General features: G+C 36.5%; 3 pseudogenes; 1 reads left to right on the top strand and 2 right to left on the bottom strand.

Moving 5' to 3' along the window:
• Positions 1-3,362: 3,362 nt before the first annotated feature.
• On the bottom strand, positions 3,363-16,666 carry LOC110740026 (annotated as a pseudogene).
• LOC110740025 lies at positions 4,365-7,525 on the bottom strand (annotated as a pseudogene).
• On the top strand, positions 11,865-14,383 carry LOC110740024 (annotated as a pseudogene).
• Positions 16,667-17,145: the final 479 nt, after the last annotated feature.

Raw genomic sequence — 17,145 nt, 5'->3', positions numbered from 1 at the left:
ACTTCTCGGATTCTTTTTTCTCGCGGTGATCCGCGATGTATTTTTTCAAGTATCCCTTTCGGACCATGTCCTCTATCTGGTCCTTCAGTTGGATAGACTCCTCAGTGTTGTGTCCCGAAGACTCGTGGAACTCGCACCACTGATTTTTATTTTTTCGCTGATACCACTCTGGGAGTGGTCTCGGCTTTCGGTAACTCTGCTCCTCCTTCGTCACGCGTAAATTTTGGCGCGTGGAAGAGAGAGCGGAGTGTAGGACTCGTATCTGCCTGTGTATGAGGCAGATCTTTCCTTCTTTGGGTCGCTGGCCAAAGATTGCTCCGAGGCCTTTGACTTTCCCTTTGCCTTATGGCCTTGGCCTTCAGACAAGGGTATTTGCCTTTTTTTCCCTCCCCCAAATTGAGGTTGGGTTTTCGCTTTGTTCCATTCTTCAGCTCGGATGAACTTATCCGAGGCATTCAGAGCTTCCTCCAAGGTCTGCGGGGTATGCATGACCATGAAGTCTAGGAACTTTCCGGGCTGAAGGCCATTCTGCATTGCAAAAACAGCTAGCCCCTGGTCCAGCTGAGAGACGCTGGATGACTCGTTACTGAAACGGGTCAGATAGTCTCGGAGGCTTTCGGTTTCCCCCTGTTGTAGACTCATGAGCTCTGCAGTAGTCTTCTCTCGGCGGTTTGCCGTGGAAAACTTGCTCCTGAACTTGGAGGACAGATCATCCCACCCTGTTATGGAGCCTTGCCTTACTCCCTTGGAGATCCACGCTTGCGCGACCCCCTTGAGAGTGGTTGGGAAATATTTGCACCAAGTCGTCTCGGATCTGGGGCAAAGATGCATATGAGTCTCATACGAGGCCACGTGATCCTTCGGATCCGAGGTCCCGTCGTATGTGATGTGCGACGGTATTTTAACCGTGGGTACGCGCTCTTCCAGTATCCATTGCTCGAATGGTGAACTGGCGGGTAGCATAACGGCCTTGCCCTTGTTCCTGGCCGAAGGGACCGCGCTCCGCCCTCTTAGAGAGGTAGGAGTGGTTTTCGTCCCTGGCTGGGAAGTCTGGGCCTCGGCTGCAGGGAACGAGAGGCGACTGCGCACGCTCGGTTCCTTGCCGCCGAGTCGGTCAAGGACGCTTCGGCGAACAGTCTCTGGTTCTCGGTGAGTAGATTCTGGCCGAGAAGCTGAGCTGCTGCTCTTATGCGCTTCTGGTCTTGAGGATGAGGATCCTTTTAAAAATTGAGGGTTCTTTTTCCTCTCTTTTTCATTTTTCCAGGAATCCTCTTCCCACTCTTCCAGTTCCCGGAAGGAAGGAAGCTTCCCACCATCATGGTCTAACTTCCTCCGCTGATGCCGGGTATGCGGAGGAGTTCGATCACGAGGTGGTGGCATATTTTGTGCCCTCATCGCCTCCATGAGCACTGCCAGCGCTCTTGCCACCTCTTCCGAGCTGGGCCCCGTCAAAGGGGTCCTCGGCCGAGTATGGGAATGAGGGCGCACAGCCGATGGTTGGCTTTGGGGCACTGAATGTGTCCTATGATTGGATTCACCCCTGCTAGACCGAGAGTGACTCGGCCTATAATGAGAGTCATGAATTACGGGAGAAAGGGAATCCTCCTTGTATGATCCTCCCCCCGAGCTGGCACCCTTGGGAGAGTTCCGGTCCGGCGAGGGTGATGGTGTAGGGGTTTTAGGCTTTTCGCCCGCTCCTTGACGGAGGCTTTTGCTCTTGCGGTTCTTAGCCATTGCTACTAAGATAATTGCAAGATGATCTTGGTTAGAAATTTGGCTTAAAGATTTTTGAAAGTCTTCCCCACAGACGGCGCCAAATTGTTTCGGGTGAAAACAATGGGACCTTGCCGAAGGTCCGCTGAAACGGAGAAGACTGGATTCGGTCCAAGTTATGTTGGGCCGAAGGTTTCCTGTACAGTAAACACACGTAAACTAGCCTCGGGGGTGTTGCCGAGGAAGGCCCCTCCGATGCTAAAGTCAGTACAATGTGTAGAAAGAGAACACTATGCAAGAGAATTAGTTGCTTGAGGCTTTGCTTGAATACATATTCATTCAATGATTCATTCATTCAAAGATTGATTCATTCATAGATTCATACATTCTCATATATTCAAGCAAAGCCTCAAGCAACTAATTCTCTTGCATAGTGTTCTCTTTCTACACATTGTACTGACTTTAGCATCGGAGGGGCCTTCCTCGGCAACACCCCCGAGGCTAGTTTACGTGTGTTTACTGTGCAGGAAACCTTCGGCCCAACATAACTTGGACCAAATCCAGTCTTCTCCGTTTCAGCGGACCTTCGGCAAGGTCCCATTATTTTCACCCGAAACATAATCTAAAACTCATAAAATATCAGTCATCTTATAAAATCGTTGGATATACTCACTAGTAACTACTGTACTTTTTCAAAGCCCATAACACCAGAGAAACAGAAGCGTTAAGAGGTTAGGCCAAGTTGTGCTCCTTAAAAAAATAAGCCCACTCAAGTCCATTAAATGGAAAGGCGAAGTCCCTTGACTTTTCCTTTGTTTTTTCTGTGGTAAAAACATTGCAGAGTACTTTCTTCATTTTTATTACGGAATAGTAGTACTTTATTTTGACTTTTACATTATTCATATATATTTATTAAATCAATATTTGCTTTATATACGAATATAATATAATATTAAATCTAGTTATATCGATATTAATTAGAATTGTCTTAATATATAATTTTCAAATATCAATTCTTTTGTAAGTTTTTAGTTAGTGTAAATTCTTTCGCATTTGTCAATCAAATCGGTGATATATACAAGTATATAATTACGAAAGCCTTAATTTTTTTTACTCCTTTAAATTGACCTTTACTGTTCATTTTGATGCATAACCCAAGGCCTCTGAGCTCTGGCCTCTGGGTGTGCATTGTGTAGTTTGGGGTCGTGTAGGTCAAGGCTTTCAAGCCTTTAATTATTGAATTGGGGTCTAAAGTTAATTTAAATCGGTTTGGGTTATATTTTTTTTTTTTTTTTTTTTGAGTGTTTAGAGAGCCATAAGGGTAATCAATTTAGTTCAATCAATAGATACTATCATGGGACTATTAGGTTTCTATGAAAAGGAAGGAAGGAACAAAGTAGAAGAATAGAGAAATGCTTTACGTTTTAATCTTAGAGCAATTAATGTAGCTCAATCAATATATATATTATCGTGTGGGAAGACACGATAGGTTTTCATTAATACGAGGCTGGGCCACCCCAGCAAACCAAGAGAAAGAGTCCACTTTACAAGTCCAAAGGAGATTCCATCCCAAAATCATATGGTAATAGGAGGAGTAACCCCTTATCCTTATAAAGTGATTAACTCTCTCTTATTCAACCATGTGGGACACTTACATGTAGTGATAATTGAGAGGTATATTCTTCAACAAAATGTTTAACATACTTAAGTATCACGATAATTATTGTTTAGCATAACGAGTATGCTATTTTGTGAATGAATTTGATGGAGATTGTTACATTTTGTCTTTCATACCTGAATATTGTAAGTAGGTCATATATATACTTCCAAGTGTTAAATGCAATTTGTTATACACGTTGGAGTTGATCATATATTTCCATATTGGACATAACACTGTTATATATCTACACAAATAAGATATACCTCAATGATATAAAAAATGAATTTTGACAAATTATAAACATGTTTATATCACACAATGCTTTAATACTTGTACAACTCTCTGCACAATGTCACTTATTTTTACAACTTTAGCCTAAAACATTTTACCGATTTAGTTGGCTTGGGTCCGAAAATTAGATTATGGACACACGTAATTGATGTTCAACGAGCATAACCTAATCTCAATATCTATACTATAGATTAAAAAAATATTTACAAGCTTACGTGTCATGTGACACTCTCCTCATAATTTAATCGAGTGTTTTGTTTCATTTGCTTGAAAAGCATGGATTATACAAGATTCGAACCTCAACCTCAAATGTAAAGTGTTATCTACTAAGCTATTGTCTTGTTACATGTTATCATACCAAAATTAAACATATTTGAATCATGATATTAATGTGATAACTCGGGACATTGTCCACGCCTAATAACTAATACGTAGATATTATCTTAAATACACGTTTAACTTAATTTGTCTGGTAATTAATTCAAGTTGCGGTTTACCTCAATATGTATTTTATAGACAATAGACATACTTCCTCAACATATATATACGGAGTAGTTGAAGATATGGCTAACACTATAATTATTGCTAAGATTTGAATAGGACAACTCGTAATTATATAACCAAGCAAAGTACCTTAAAAAGTATTATTCAAGCAAAGTACCACATAAGTTACAAACATAGTACAATGATAAGAGTACGTACATAATATTGTCTATAATAGCAAATCCATTTTCAAATATATATATATATATAAAGTTCGCACCAATAATCAAACAGAAAAAGTAGACTTTTTTTATTTTTTTTTATTTTTTTATTTTTTATAATAACTTATTAATACCTTGGAATTGGAACAACTTGAAGAGGCTTAACGTTCTACAATATAATTCCGAACTTTTCATCCATGTCCAAATCATTAATAGTCATACCATCTCCAAGTTTCCAATTGTAGTTGTGAAGTAGATTAGCCAACATCAAGTTCAACATTCTATATGCCAAATTAAGTCCAGGGAATATCCTTTTACCAGCTCCACAGGGTAAAAGTTCAAAATCTTGTCCTTTCAAATCGATCTCACAATCTAAGAACCTCTCTGGTGAAAATACTTCTGGATTTTTCCACACCTTTGGGTCGCGACCAATAGCCCATAGATTGACAAGAACTTATGCATTTTTTGGAACTACGTAGCCACATAACTCTACATTGTTGTCTGCTTTACGTGGGAGGAGAAACACAGTAGGAGGGTGCAAACGTAACGTTTATTTGATGATGGCTTGCAGGTAAGGCAATTTTGAGATATCAGATTCTTAAATGCTCGAACCACCTCTTCCAAGAGCTTGTTCAATTTCATTTTGACATATGACCATGATTTTTGGATCTTTAATTAGCTCTGTCATTGCCCATTCTAAAGTGCTTGCGGTTGTGTCTGTTCCCGCATTAAAAATATCCTGCCATATGGTAAGATTTCAAAATATAATTTACATGAAGTCTTTACCTAATTGTAATTGCATGCTAGGCCAGTGAGAATTTTTATTTCATATGGTCTATCAAACAACTTTGTAAAATTAAACTTCCAAGATATTATAAACCATCTAATTGGTACAACTATATCTTTAAAGCGTATCTTTTCACGTACATTTTAACTAAACAATAATCATTCAATATCTAGCCCATAACAATTGTATTGCTATTTTTTGTGTATAATAATCTATATGTTAGAATTGTTACTCTTGTTGTCGTACACATAATTCTATTTATGGCTAGTGGACCATATGCATACTTCAAATTATGTCTTTTTTTTATTATTTTTTTTAGAAAATACTTCAAATTATGTCTTATGTAAGCTCTTAATGGTAAAAAGAAAAGATTTTTGAAAGATTTCTTCTTCCTAATTCTTTTCCTGAAACCCTCAAAAGTCACATTTGACAATCAATTGATGTCTCCATTGAATTTTTGGAGTACATTTTTATAGGTGCCATACATTGACACAATCCAATTACATTTTACTTGATATTATATACTCCCTCTAATTTTTATTTATTTATTTTTTATTATTTTATTATTTTTATTATTTTTTATTATTATTTTTTTTTATCGCACCATCTAGGTTTGACACAATTTTTTTGGTAGTGGAAAAAAGAAGAATGAGGGGTAGAAGTACAAAATTAACCATGTGGTGTAAGCATAAATTAAATAATCAAGTGTTAAAAGTAAGAGTATATTGAGTATTTGCAATGTGAACAGATACATTTTGTTTCCTTAAATGTATATAGTGCAATATTTGTGAAATTTCCTTAAAAGGCAAGTGGTGCAATAATTAAAAAAACGGAGGAAGTATATGTATAATGTATATTAGATTGTTTTTATGGTCATTATAATATAAGAAATAAATGTAAAAGTGGATCAATTAATTATCAAAGAATTAATTAAACTGATTATTAATATGTATGTGTTTGGTACATATAGTAAAGGAAGAAAACTAGCTACCTAAGAGCAAAATTATGGGAGCAAGTTGGAAAAAACACACACACACAATGAAAAAAAAAAAAAAAAAAAAAAAAAAAAAAAAAAAAAACTACAACAAAAAAGACAAATCTTATATGAAGAAATCATAGTAAGAATACTCACAACAAGGAGATGATTAATTTCATCCGTACTCAACTCATTCTTGTCGTAGAGGTTGAGAAGGGTGTCTAGAATGTCACTTGTATGTTTTGCACTTGAATCATCACTTGATCGAATGTTTTGCCTTTCACGAATAATGTTTCGAAAAACAGCTATGAATTCATCAAAGTAAGAAGCCAAACGACGCCTTATGCCAAATGCATCAACATAGCCAAGAATGGGGAAATAATTTGCATAATTAGGTCTTCCAACTTCCTCCATTATGTTCCACATGAGTTGCTTAAACTCTTGTGAAGTACTAGACTCGTGGCTAGCTAACTCTATTGAGAAAAATGTGTTTGATAACAAGTTTAGGGAGGTAGTGAATGCTGCCCTCCCTTGTTAACGGGTTGCAATTTTTTAGAACAATCTTGCACGTATGAAAGTAGTTGTATCACCTTGGCTTGCCTTAGGGCTTGGCTAGCATCAAGGCGATATGTTGAGAGTAAAAGAATTGCAGAGATCTTTATGAGATTCCGCCATTGCGGAGATATATGCAACCACGACATGGAGAGTTTGTCATGGTTGCCTGCTCGAACGGAATCAAGAATGGTTCGATTTGCAAATGCTTGGTCATTTTAGAAACATCTCTTCAGCTACATAAGAGGATGACACAATAATGGTTGTGACACTTCCTAGCTTTAGGCTTATCAAAGGGCCGTAAATTTTTGCTAGATTGGCAAAGGATCGATGGGACTTTACTCCAAGATCGAAAATGTTGCCAAAAATTAGCTTTATTTTGGGCCAGGTGGAAGCTTGTGATAAAAATAGCTGGTGAAAAAGGATTTGACATGATATAATACAAACACAAATACAATAGAAATAATCATAGCAAGTGTGGTGTTATTCATAGTTGTTATTTGAACGATATCAAAATGCTATTAAAAAAAAAAAAAAAACTATGAAGCTCGAAATAGCTAAGGGAAAAAGAATAGAAATCAATTAAGCTTACAATATTAGAGTAATTTGAGGCTTAAGACTTATGAGCTAATGCTTTGAAAAGAGAAGATTTATGTAAATTTCTCTTCATTCATTGGTTGAGTGGTCTATAGATCATGCGTGAGATATATCACACACAATATGTATTTTATACACCTGTACAAGCCGTAATAACAACTGTTGTATTGTGGTTGGTGGAAATTTGAATTTATTAATCTTGATGTTTTAATTATAGAGGCTACATATCCTTTTCACTTTAATTATTCTCCACATTTCAAATTCAGGCAAAGTGAGAGTATATTTTTTTTTATAAAAAAAAAAAAAAAATGGTTCAGGGTTAACTAGACAAATTTAGCAACACTACTTGAAATTGAACTGAAATTAATATGTTAGCTGAAGCTGATAAGGTGTTAAAATTGATAAATAGTTAAATTCATTAAATATTTGTTAGACTAGTTGCATAAATACCTGAAATTATTTGGTGTTTTGATTGATATCCTTTGCATTTTTAGATTTGAATATTTTCTTACTCTAGTATATTATAAATTACAAAAATACCAATATAATTCTTAAAATTTAAGTTGAAGTTACGTGAAACAAAAAAACAAAAAAAAAATAAATAAAAAAAAAATTAAGAAAAGGAAAAATGACCGTCAAACTATATATATACTACTTCGTGTGATTGCATTGATAAATTCACAATCCATATAGAAAAATCACAACATGCAATTACAGCTAATATTATCTTCCAAAGTTGAATTTTTTTTTTTTTCTTTTTTGGTGCAAAAAATCGAAATTACTTCAGCTCACAGGAAATTGATACGGAATGAAGGATAAGACTATTTAATGATTTACAACCTTGCTAAATTTAAATATTAGGAAAGATATGTATTATTGTATAGTTTTCTTATTGTATTAGGGTTATGTTGACCCTGCTTGTGATTAATAGATGAGGCTTAAGACCCACCCAGTGTCTGTTGGATTATTTAGAGTGTTGTAGTGGAGAGATCGCTCCACTTTTTAGCGCGCTCGTGAAATACAAGCGCGGACCGCTCCAAAAGCGCGACAAAATCGCGCTGAGTTTCTGGAAAATCTGTCAAGTTTTGGAGGCGCGCCCGCGCCAAAATCGCGTCAGTTTTCTGGAAAAGTTGGAATTTTGGAAGAACGAGGAGGAGCGCCCGCGCGCAGGGGTGGCGCGCCCGCGCCTCCTCGCTCGTCTTCGGTTTTTTGCGGTTATTCCCTTTATATCGTTGGGGGGCCTTTGTTTTCGAGATACAGAAAAATACCTTCCTCTCTGAAATTCTTCCCTCTTTACACCTTTATTGAAGAAACTTGCAATCTCTTCATTAATTCTCCATCTTTTAAGTCTTTTGTTTGAGAATTTGATCATCTTTCTACACATCTAAGTGCTTAGTGTGTAGTGTTCGTCTATTGTATCTCAAAGGGTGTTTCTAGTTCAACCCAAGCACCGTTGTGGGGGAAATTAACGCTTTAGGAAAGTGTTCTCACGCCTTCGACGAGTATCAAGAATCGAAGACTCACGTGGTCCATGGTATTCTCGTGTTCTTGGTTGTTCTTTTGGCTTGGAGTGAGGCAAGTATAGTCTTTCATACTTATAGTTTAGTTTGATTCTCTGTATTTTTGTATCTTCTAAACTTGTTGGTGTTTGGTTGTTGGTGTAATTTGTATTAATTTATTTTATATTTTCTGTTTTCTCAAATTCTAGGGTTAGAATTTGTACTAGCACTTTATTTCTTTTAACAGTGTCTCGATACAATGAACTCCAACAAGTAAAATTTCAAAGCCTTAATTATAATATAGAAGAAATTAAATTAAGACAAATAAAAAAAAAAAAATCAAAACTTGATTTTCAGATGCAAGTTTGAATAGCATCTAGCTCAATTTCAGTTAATCAAATTAAACCACCTTAAATTTTTTTAACAAATTAAACACTCGTAAACATTTAAGGTAGTTGATTTGAAATAGGTTATATGTCAAACAAAACCTTAATTTAGATGTATTTTTGAAAGAATAGAAAAATCTAAATAAGATATTAGCTAGATTAAAAAAAATGCTCTAAAGATTTACCTATGTGAGCTGAGTGTCGTGCCCCCTCGATTAGGCTCTCTATGGAAAGGTCGTTGATTGATGCTTAAGGGCATGTTCGGCATTAGCTATTGAGTAGCTTTTAATGATTTGACTTATTCAAACCATTGCTTTGTTAAAAAATATTTGCGTTTGACAATGTAGTGGTGGGAGCAACTTCTATGAAAAGTTAATATTATTAGCTTTTGTGAAAAGCTAAGTAGCTGTTGGAATTTTTCTTATTTATTTTTAGAATTTTACAGCTTATAACTAGTCAACATCTAGTTTACCGAACACTCATACTTAATTATTTATTTTCATAGCTAACATCTATATATCATCACAACTAGCAGTTGCATTTTGTCGAACACGCCCTAAGTTTTTCAAAGGCTCATTAATTACTATCATTTAAAAAAAAAAAATCAAACCAAAAACTTCAACAATATTATTAGTTGATCTTAAACACAATTAGATTTAAAAACACACACCTTATATATTCCAAACAATAAATCGACCTTGAAAAAGAGATCTCATTAACCATAAATTAACTCTGCAAATCACCTAAAATACCCTTTAAAAGTTTCTCTCAAAAAAAATAAAAACAAAAAGGGAAAAAGAAGATGATGGTCAAGCTAAGTAGCTAAGGGAAGAGGAAAGGAGTCAAACAATTAAGCTTAAAATCTTATTAGGGCAGTTTGAGGTTAGCTCTATATAAGAGCTTTGGTTACGTAAGCCGGTAAGCTTCTCTTCTTCATTCACGTCTATGCATTATGCATGAACATGAATTATAGAAACATCCCACCATCTGATCTCTACATATACAAGTTGAATTAACAACTGTTGTAAATTGTGCATGGTAGAATTTTGCATATTCTATCTTGATGTTGTTTCTATAGTTATATGATCGAGTAGATTATTGCATGATATAGAAGCTACATATCCCTCGATCGCATGATATTAAAGCTAAATATCATTTTTACGAGTATTTTTCTTTAATCTATTTTGAGTATTCTTTTCGTTTTAAATTTGAGCAAAGTAATAATGAGTACGTACTTAATAAATTTAAGGTTATGTTTAATTAGGTGTATTTTTTTTAAGGACAAAAGGGAACTGAAATATTGACTAGATCCAATTGCTCTAAAGATTATCCATGATTTGCCACTGCCAAAAGAAAAAAAGAAATCCAAACAAACAGGTGACGTGTCCTCTTAAACTCTCTCCTTTGTTGTGGTTTAAATTTTCGAATGGCTCATTGATATCAATGTCACTCAAAATACAAACTCTTGCAAAAATAGTAACTGTGTTGTCAAATTAGGATACAGTGGTAAAGTTAAATTAAGACTAGCCATGTCAAATTACTCCGTACTCGATTAAGTTTATGCATATCAAATTGTATCACACCACTTTTAAGTTGAATTAGGTCATTTTTTTTTCCACCTAGGGATGTCAATGGGGTGGGGCAGGGTGAATGTTGGCATTCTCATCCCCATCCCCATCCCCATCCCCATCCCCACCTAAATTTTTCATCCTCATCCCTATGGCGGGTCCAAAATTTATCCTCATTCCCGCCCCGGCGGGTACAATTCTAAAACCATCCCGCCCCACCCCCACTTGAATATCCACCCCCACCTGAATATCCACCCCCATCCAAGACCCGCTTAATCCCCACCTCCCAACTACACAATCCTACATAATTGATATAAGGTTTTTTTTTTTTTTTTGTTTTTTTTTTTAAGTGTTATTACAAAGTATTATATTTACTATTTTATTTACATAACTTTTTTATATAAAAAAATAGTATAAAGTATAATTTTGTTTTTAAAATTATATAGATGTGGGTATGGGGCGGGTATGAAGTGGGGCGCGGCAAGTACAACCTAAAATCCACCCCCGCCCCATCAACTATGGGGGATATATTTTTATCCCCATCCCCGCCACACCACTTGCCAAACCGAGACCACTAGGGTGGGGATTAGACAGGCCTCCTACTTCACCCGCCCCATTGACATCCCTAGTTCCACCCGCTTCACCCTATGGGCTAATCTGGGTGATTAGGTTCCAATCTCCTCCCAATTGTTGTTGCGGAGGATCGAACACACAATTCTCCCTATCAAGTATAGGCCCAATCACCACTACATCAACAATCAATTGGTAGTTGAATTAGGTCAATACTCGTTTTGATAACTCCAATTACAAGTACGGAGTAACATTTTACAATTGAATACGGAGTAACTAAAGAAAAATGCACAGATTACCGTATTGTAAAAAAAAAAAAAAAAAAATCAAAAAAAAATCCTACGGAGTATTAACGAATAACTAACTTCACAAATTACCTAAAATACCCTTCTCAAATTTTTTTTTTTTCTCTCTGCTAAAAACAACAAAGCATAGCCAATCACAAAGCTTCGCCATATCACAATCACTCATACCATTTGTCAGTTATTTGACTTATTTCCACGTCATCTTCCTAGAACATTCTTCCCTGAAAAATCTAGAATTTCACCTCCTTGTAATATTATTTATTTAACGATCAATTCCCTAAAACAGTAAAACAAATCCCAATATTTTCCATAAATTATAAATTTAAAATACGAATTCTTGATTTTCTGTAACTTTAATGGCGTCCAGATTTTTTTTAAGAGCTTTAGCTTCAGCTCTAATTCTATCAATGACGGTTTTACCTTTTTCTTCCGCCCTCGTTTCATCTCCTAATGTTAATCCCCCGTTTCCTAAAGCTATTTCTGTAAGTTTCTCTTTTCCTCCTTATTATTTAGGGTTTGAATTTGTTCTTTGATTGAAGTTTTAATTCTGTTGAAAAATCGATTCTTATCAATGAAAAATCTTGAAATAGGGTTTGTTTCTGTTTGATTTAACAAATTGATTGATTAGTTGATGATAAGCGGATCGTAAATTTGATAAACTCTAATGTAATCGTGAAATTTGTTTGTTGAGAACCCTAAATATTGTATTAATTTTGAATGAGTGTAATAATAAAATTTATGTGATTGGAGCTTATTAGATTGTAATAATGAGTTTGGAATTAATAAAATTAGGAATTGGAAGTTTTGTAACTGGCAAATAAATTAATTGATGGTAGATTGATTGTTTTCTAGGATTTGAAGGAGGCTGTAGTGAAGGAATTAGGGTTTCAAGCAGATGACTTCAGTATTAGCGGGTTTGATTTGAGGGATACTTTGGTGGGGCATTCGGTGGCGTATGAATTCGATGTCGAAATCGATAATAAGGTGCTTCCAGTGAAGCTTTTGGAGGATGTGAATCGATGGGAATTCGTCGATTTGCCCATTTTTAGAGTGGAGAAGCCTATTAGGCCAGGGGAGGAGAATGGGTTGATTGTAAAGAAGAAAACAGAGGAAAATATGAGTCCAGTTTTGGCACCCTTTCAGCTTGCAGGTCCTATGGAGCTGTGGATTCAGGATGCCAAACACATGAGGCTTTCATTGCCGGTAAGTTGTTTTTCGTTGCTTGTTTGATTATTTGTGATCGACAAATGATGCATATAGAATTAGTAGGGGCAAATCCATGCACATTGTATAATTATACATGGTATAGGCAGAGAGCATCATGAATTGAAAGACGTTTAAATGGCAGGTAATTGTATAATTGAGTTGTGGTTGAATCTCGCTCAACGACTAGGAGAGAACAAATGCAAGGGTTTCAAACTGTCACGTATCATGTTTAGCCCCTGTTGCCCTGTCTTTATGTTTGGTGTGTTTTTGCATTTAAATTTATGAACTTGGAAGAGTAAAGAACTACTGCAACCTATTCAAGTATTTCTTTTGCTGAGAACTGTTTGTTATAGGAAGGCTCATTTGACAGTATGACTGAGAACTATAAAAGAGGTTGAAAAAGGCGATTCATTGTAACTTGAAGAACTGAACACATAATAATGTATTAATGTGGTTGGTGATTTTCAGTTGCAATATGCATAATTTGAATGATTAATGTTTCTGTTATCTTGTACTTTGTACATGCTATGACTAGTACTACATCTCATTCAGTCTATATGGACATCAATGGAGACACTTTTTCTGTTATTTCGCAGCATGATGTGGATGCTGGTGTATTGAGGAAAGTAATTCTTGCAGAGGGTGCTGTGGTAACTGTCAAGGGTGCAAAATCAGTAAGCTTGCGCCAGCCTCTTGATCTTCCACTACCCCTGAACCAAACTCAAAATGGTTTTGCCTCTGGTCTCCTAAGTCTAGCACAGCACCTTCACCGTGTATCTGGTGCCAAAGATGCTACCCTGCTCTCTCTTCGTGTTGTAGGCCCTACATCCATCACGTCCCCTTCTCCTTCCTCACCTTCATCTTCCAACCGCTTGAAGCTGAAACGCCTTGCGCCTGGCCTAGTTGAATTGTCTCAACCATGAAGGATAAGCCTGTTGAAATGGCCACTGCCATTGAACTCCCAAGTGAAGTTCCTACTCTTATAACACCTGACCAGTTTACAACATTGTGGCCCATGACCTCTTTGAATGGCTCACATTCGAATTTGCTTGGTCTTGAAAAACTGCTGTCTTCTGTGTTGGGTCCCAAAGCCAACAAAGAAGGTTCCTTCAAGCTATTGAAGGCTGATGTTTCTGCTCAGACATACTTGAAGATTGGGTTTAGGGTTGAAAAACAGCTCAAAGAAGAAGATGGAATCAAGTTGGAGGGCTTTCCTGAGTGGAGGACCAAGCCCGAGAAAGTGAAGCTGCATTTCGAAGCCCTTGCTAAGGTTGACGGGGATAGAGTCATACCCGAAAAAGTCACTCAAGTTTACCCTGTTCTTTTGGAGGATACAGTGGCTCCTAGTGTGTTGCAGGGCAATGTAACAATGTCCAAAATGCCTGTAATGTATCAACCATCAAACCCTTTTACTATCTAATGTATACAACTCCTCTCAAGTATAATTATACGTTAATTAGCTGTAGATATGAGATTATGCGTTCTCTGGTTAGGTCCATGGATATTGTGTAGTTCAACTTCAACATGTAAAATTTTGATATACGAAGTACTGGAAAATTATATTGTTAATTCTTCCTCTATCGTTATTTTTTTGGATGTTTAGAGAGCCATAAGGGCGGGTGATGAGAATCAACATCAAGATCTCTTGGAATCGAGAGGGATGCTCTAACCATTTGAGCTATACCTCTCTCTCTTCCTCTTTATCTTTTTGATTGCTGTACTTCACTTTTTGTAGAGGTAGGTTAAGTTGAGTTAAAGTCTAGCAGAATGTTATAGATTTAACCCAAATATGGATGAAATTAGTAAATGGCTTGGTAGCACTGTTGCTATCACAGCAATTGCTCATCCTCTATCTGATTTTGATTTACGGAGGTAAGGCTTTACGTATACTTTACCATTTCTCTCTTTACTTAATTGATCTGAACTTGTTAGATTTGATTAAACTTTGTCTACATTTTGAACCTAAACATACTTGATTAAACGCAAAGTGTTTGTTACCGTGATGCTAAGTTTAATTTGTTGTGCAACTATAATTTCTTTTAAACTTTTCTACTTGTGATGTTCAAGTACCAATGTTATCATGTTGATATACTATTTCTTTTAGACATCTTCTTCGCGATTTGTACTTTCATGGTAGGTGTGGCTGCTTTGTTGCAATAATGATTGATTTTTATGTGCTTGTTTGTTATAAAATTTGTCACGTTGGGGCGGCCGCTATAGCTTACTATATAAGTATATATCCGGGTATGCCAATATTATCTTTGTTCAATTAATTACCTATGTTAACCAAGCAAGATTGGTGTACGTAAATAGTGGAAAACGCATCTTATAACATTGAGGTTGGTTTTCAAATGATTATCAAAAGAACAAGTGTTTTAAGGTTACACTAAGAATGGCCTTACTCACTTCACAAGTTGTCTTATCATTAGCTCTTCCATTCTTCGGGTATCTCATGTCACTTACCGGAGCATTGCTTTGTGCCACGGCTTCAGTTACAATGCCGTGTTTGTGTTACATAAAAATTTCAAGCGCTGATAGTGGCTCTAGCCAAGCTCGGTTCGTTGTTGAACGGTTCTTCATTTGGTGCATTGTTTGCTCAAGTATTGTGATACTGATATCCGGTACATATACCTCTTTGGATGATATATTAGCAGAAATTACACATTGAGTAATCAGTCTATATGAGTATTTTTGCTCTGATTTTGTTAGGATGTTTTCATTGACTTATCAAAGTCGTTTATTAATGCTATGTTTTGTTTTTGGAACCCACGCAACTGCTTCTTAACTAACTCGTACGCCAAATCTAACCTCTCTAATTGATCCCTAGTATTGTGATTGTACAAAAACAACCCATGAAAAAGCAAACCTCCCCATCCGTTTATTCCGGAAACGGGTCCGAACATAGGATGAGTACATAATAGTAGTATTTGATTATTGCTAAGATGAATAGGACAACTCTTATATTAACCAAGCAACGTGCGTTAAAAATTATTCAACCTATTCATATGATTTACTTTTACTAAATAAGTTACGAAGTACAAGCATAGTACAATGATAAGAGTACGTAAATAATATTGTCTTTTGCCAATTATAGCAAATCCATTTTCTCGAGATAGTCTTATTCGATCTAACAATATTTTTTTTTTTAATAAATAAAGTTTGAACCAATACTCAACTCATTCTTGCCGTAGAGGTTGAGAAGGGTGTCTAGAACATCATTTGTATGTTTTGCACTTGAATCATCACTTGAACGAATGTTTTGCCTTTTGCAAATAATATTCTGAAAAACAGCAATGAGTTCATCAAAGTAAGAAGCCAAACGACTTCTTATGCCAAATGGATCAATGTAGCCAAGAATGGGGAAATAATCTGCATAATTAGGTCTTCCAATTTCCTCCATAATGTTCCACATGAGTTGCTTAAACTCTTGGGAAGTACTAGACTCGTGGCTAGCTAGTTCGATTGAGAAAAATGTGTTTGATAATAAGTTTAAGGAGGTGGTGAATGCTGCCCTCCCTATGTTAACGGGTTGCAATTTTTAGAACAATCTTGCACGTATGAAAGAAGTTGTATTACCTTGGCTTGCCTTAGGGCTTGGCTAGCATCAAGGCGATATGTTGAGAGTAAAAGAATTGCAGAGATCTTTATGAGATTCCTCCATTGTGGAGATATAGGCAACCACGACATGGAGAGTTTGTCATGGTTGCCTGCTCGAACGGAATCAGGAATGGTTCGATTTGCAAATGCTTGGTCATTTTGTAGAAACATCTCTTTAGCTACATAAGAGGATGACACAACAATTGTTGTCACACTTCCTAGCTTTAAGCTTATCAAAGGGCTTAGATGGCTCGATCAATGCTCCATCTCCTCCATGTACAAAGTCCGATTGGACTGCAATCAATGCCATGCTCATCTCATGGATCACTAACACCATAGATCCCACTTTGAAATCCACCTTAACCAAATTTAGAGAAGCAAAATCTCTCTAGGATCACCTTAAACAACGGTTTTCTCAAACCAATAGACCTATCATTCAACAACTACGTTCCTTGATTGCGAGATGTGACCAACCCAAATCCATGACAGTTTCAGAGTAGAGGTGATCATTGGGCGGGCCGGGCCGAGGCTAAAAAATTTTGCCCATTTTTCGGGTCGGGCCAAACTTCGGGTCGGAAATTTTGTGACCAAACCCGCTCAAAGTGGTCGGGCCGAACGGGCTTTTCGGGCCGGGCCAAAAAAATTAACTAAAAATGGATAAAAACGCATTCCCAAACCCGCCCAAAAAGAATAATTTTTTGGGCCGGGCCAGAAAAATATGCCCAAAATCGGGC

Source organism: Chenopodium quinoa, unplaced genomic scaffold (assembly GCF_001683475.1).
Source record: "Chenopodium quinoa cultivar QQ74 unplaced genomic scaffold, ASM168347v1, whole genome shotgun sequence".
Classification (NCBI taxonomy): Eukaryota; Viridiplantae; Streptophyta; class Magnoliopsida; order Caryophyllales; family Amaranthaceae; genus Chenopodium; species Chenopodium quinoa.
Note: the sequence above shows the minus strand (reverse complement) of the source record. Positions and strands in the feature narration are given on the sequence as shown.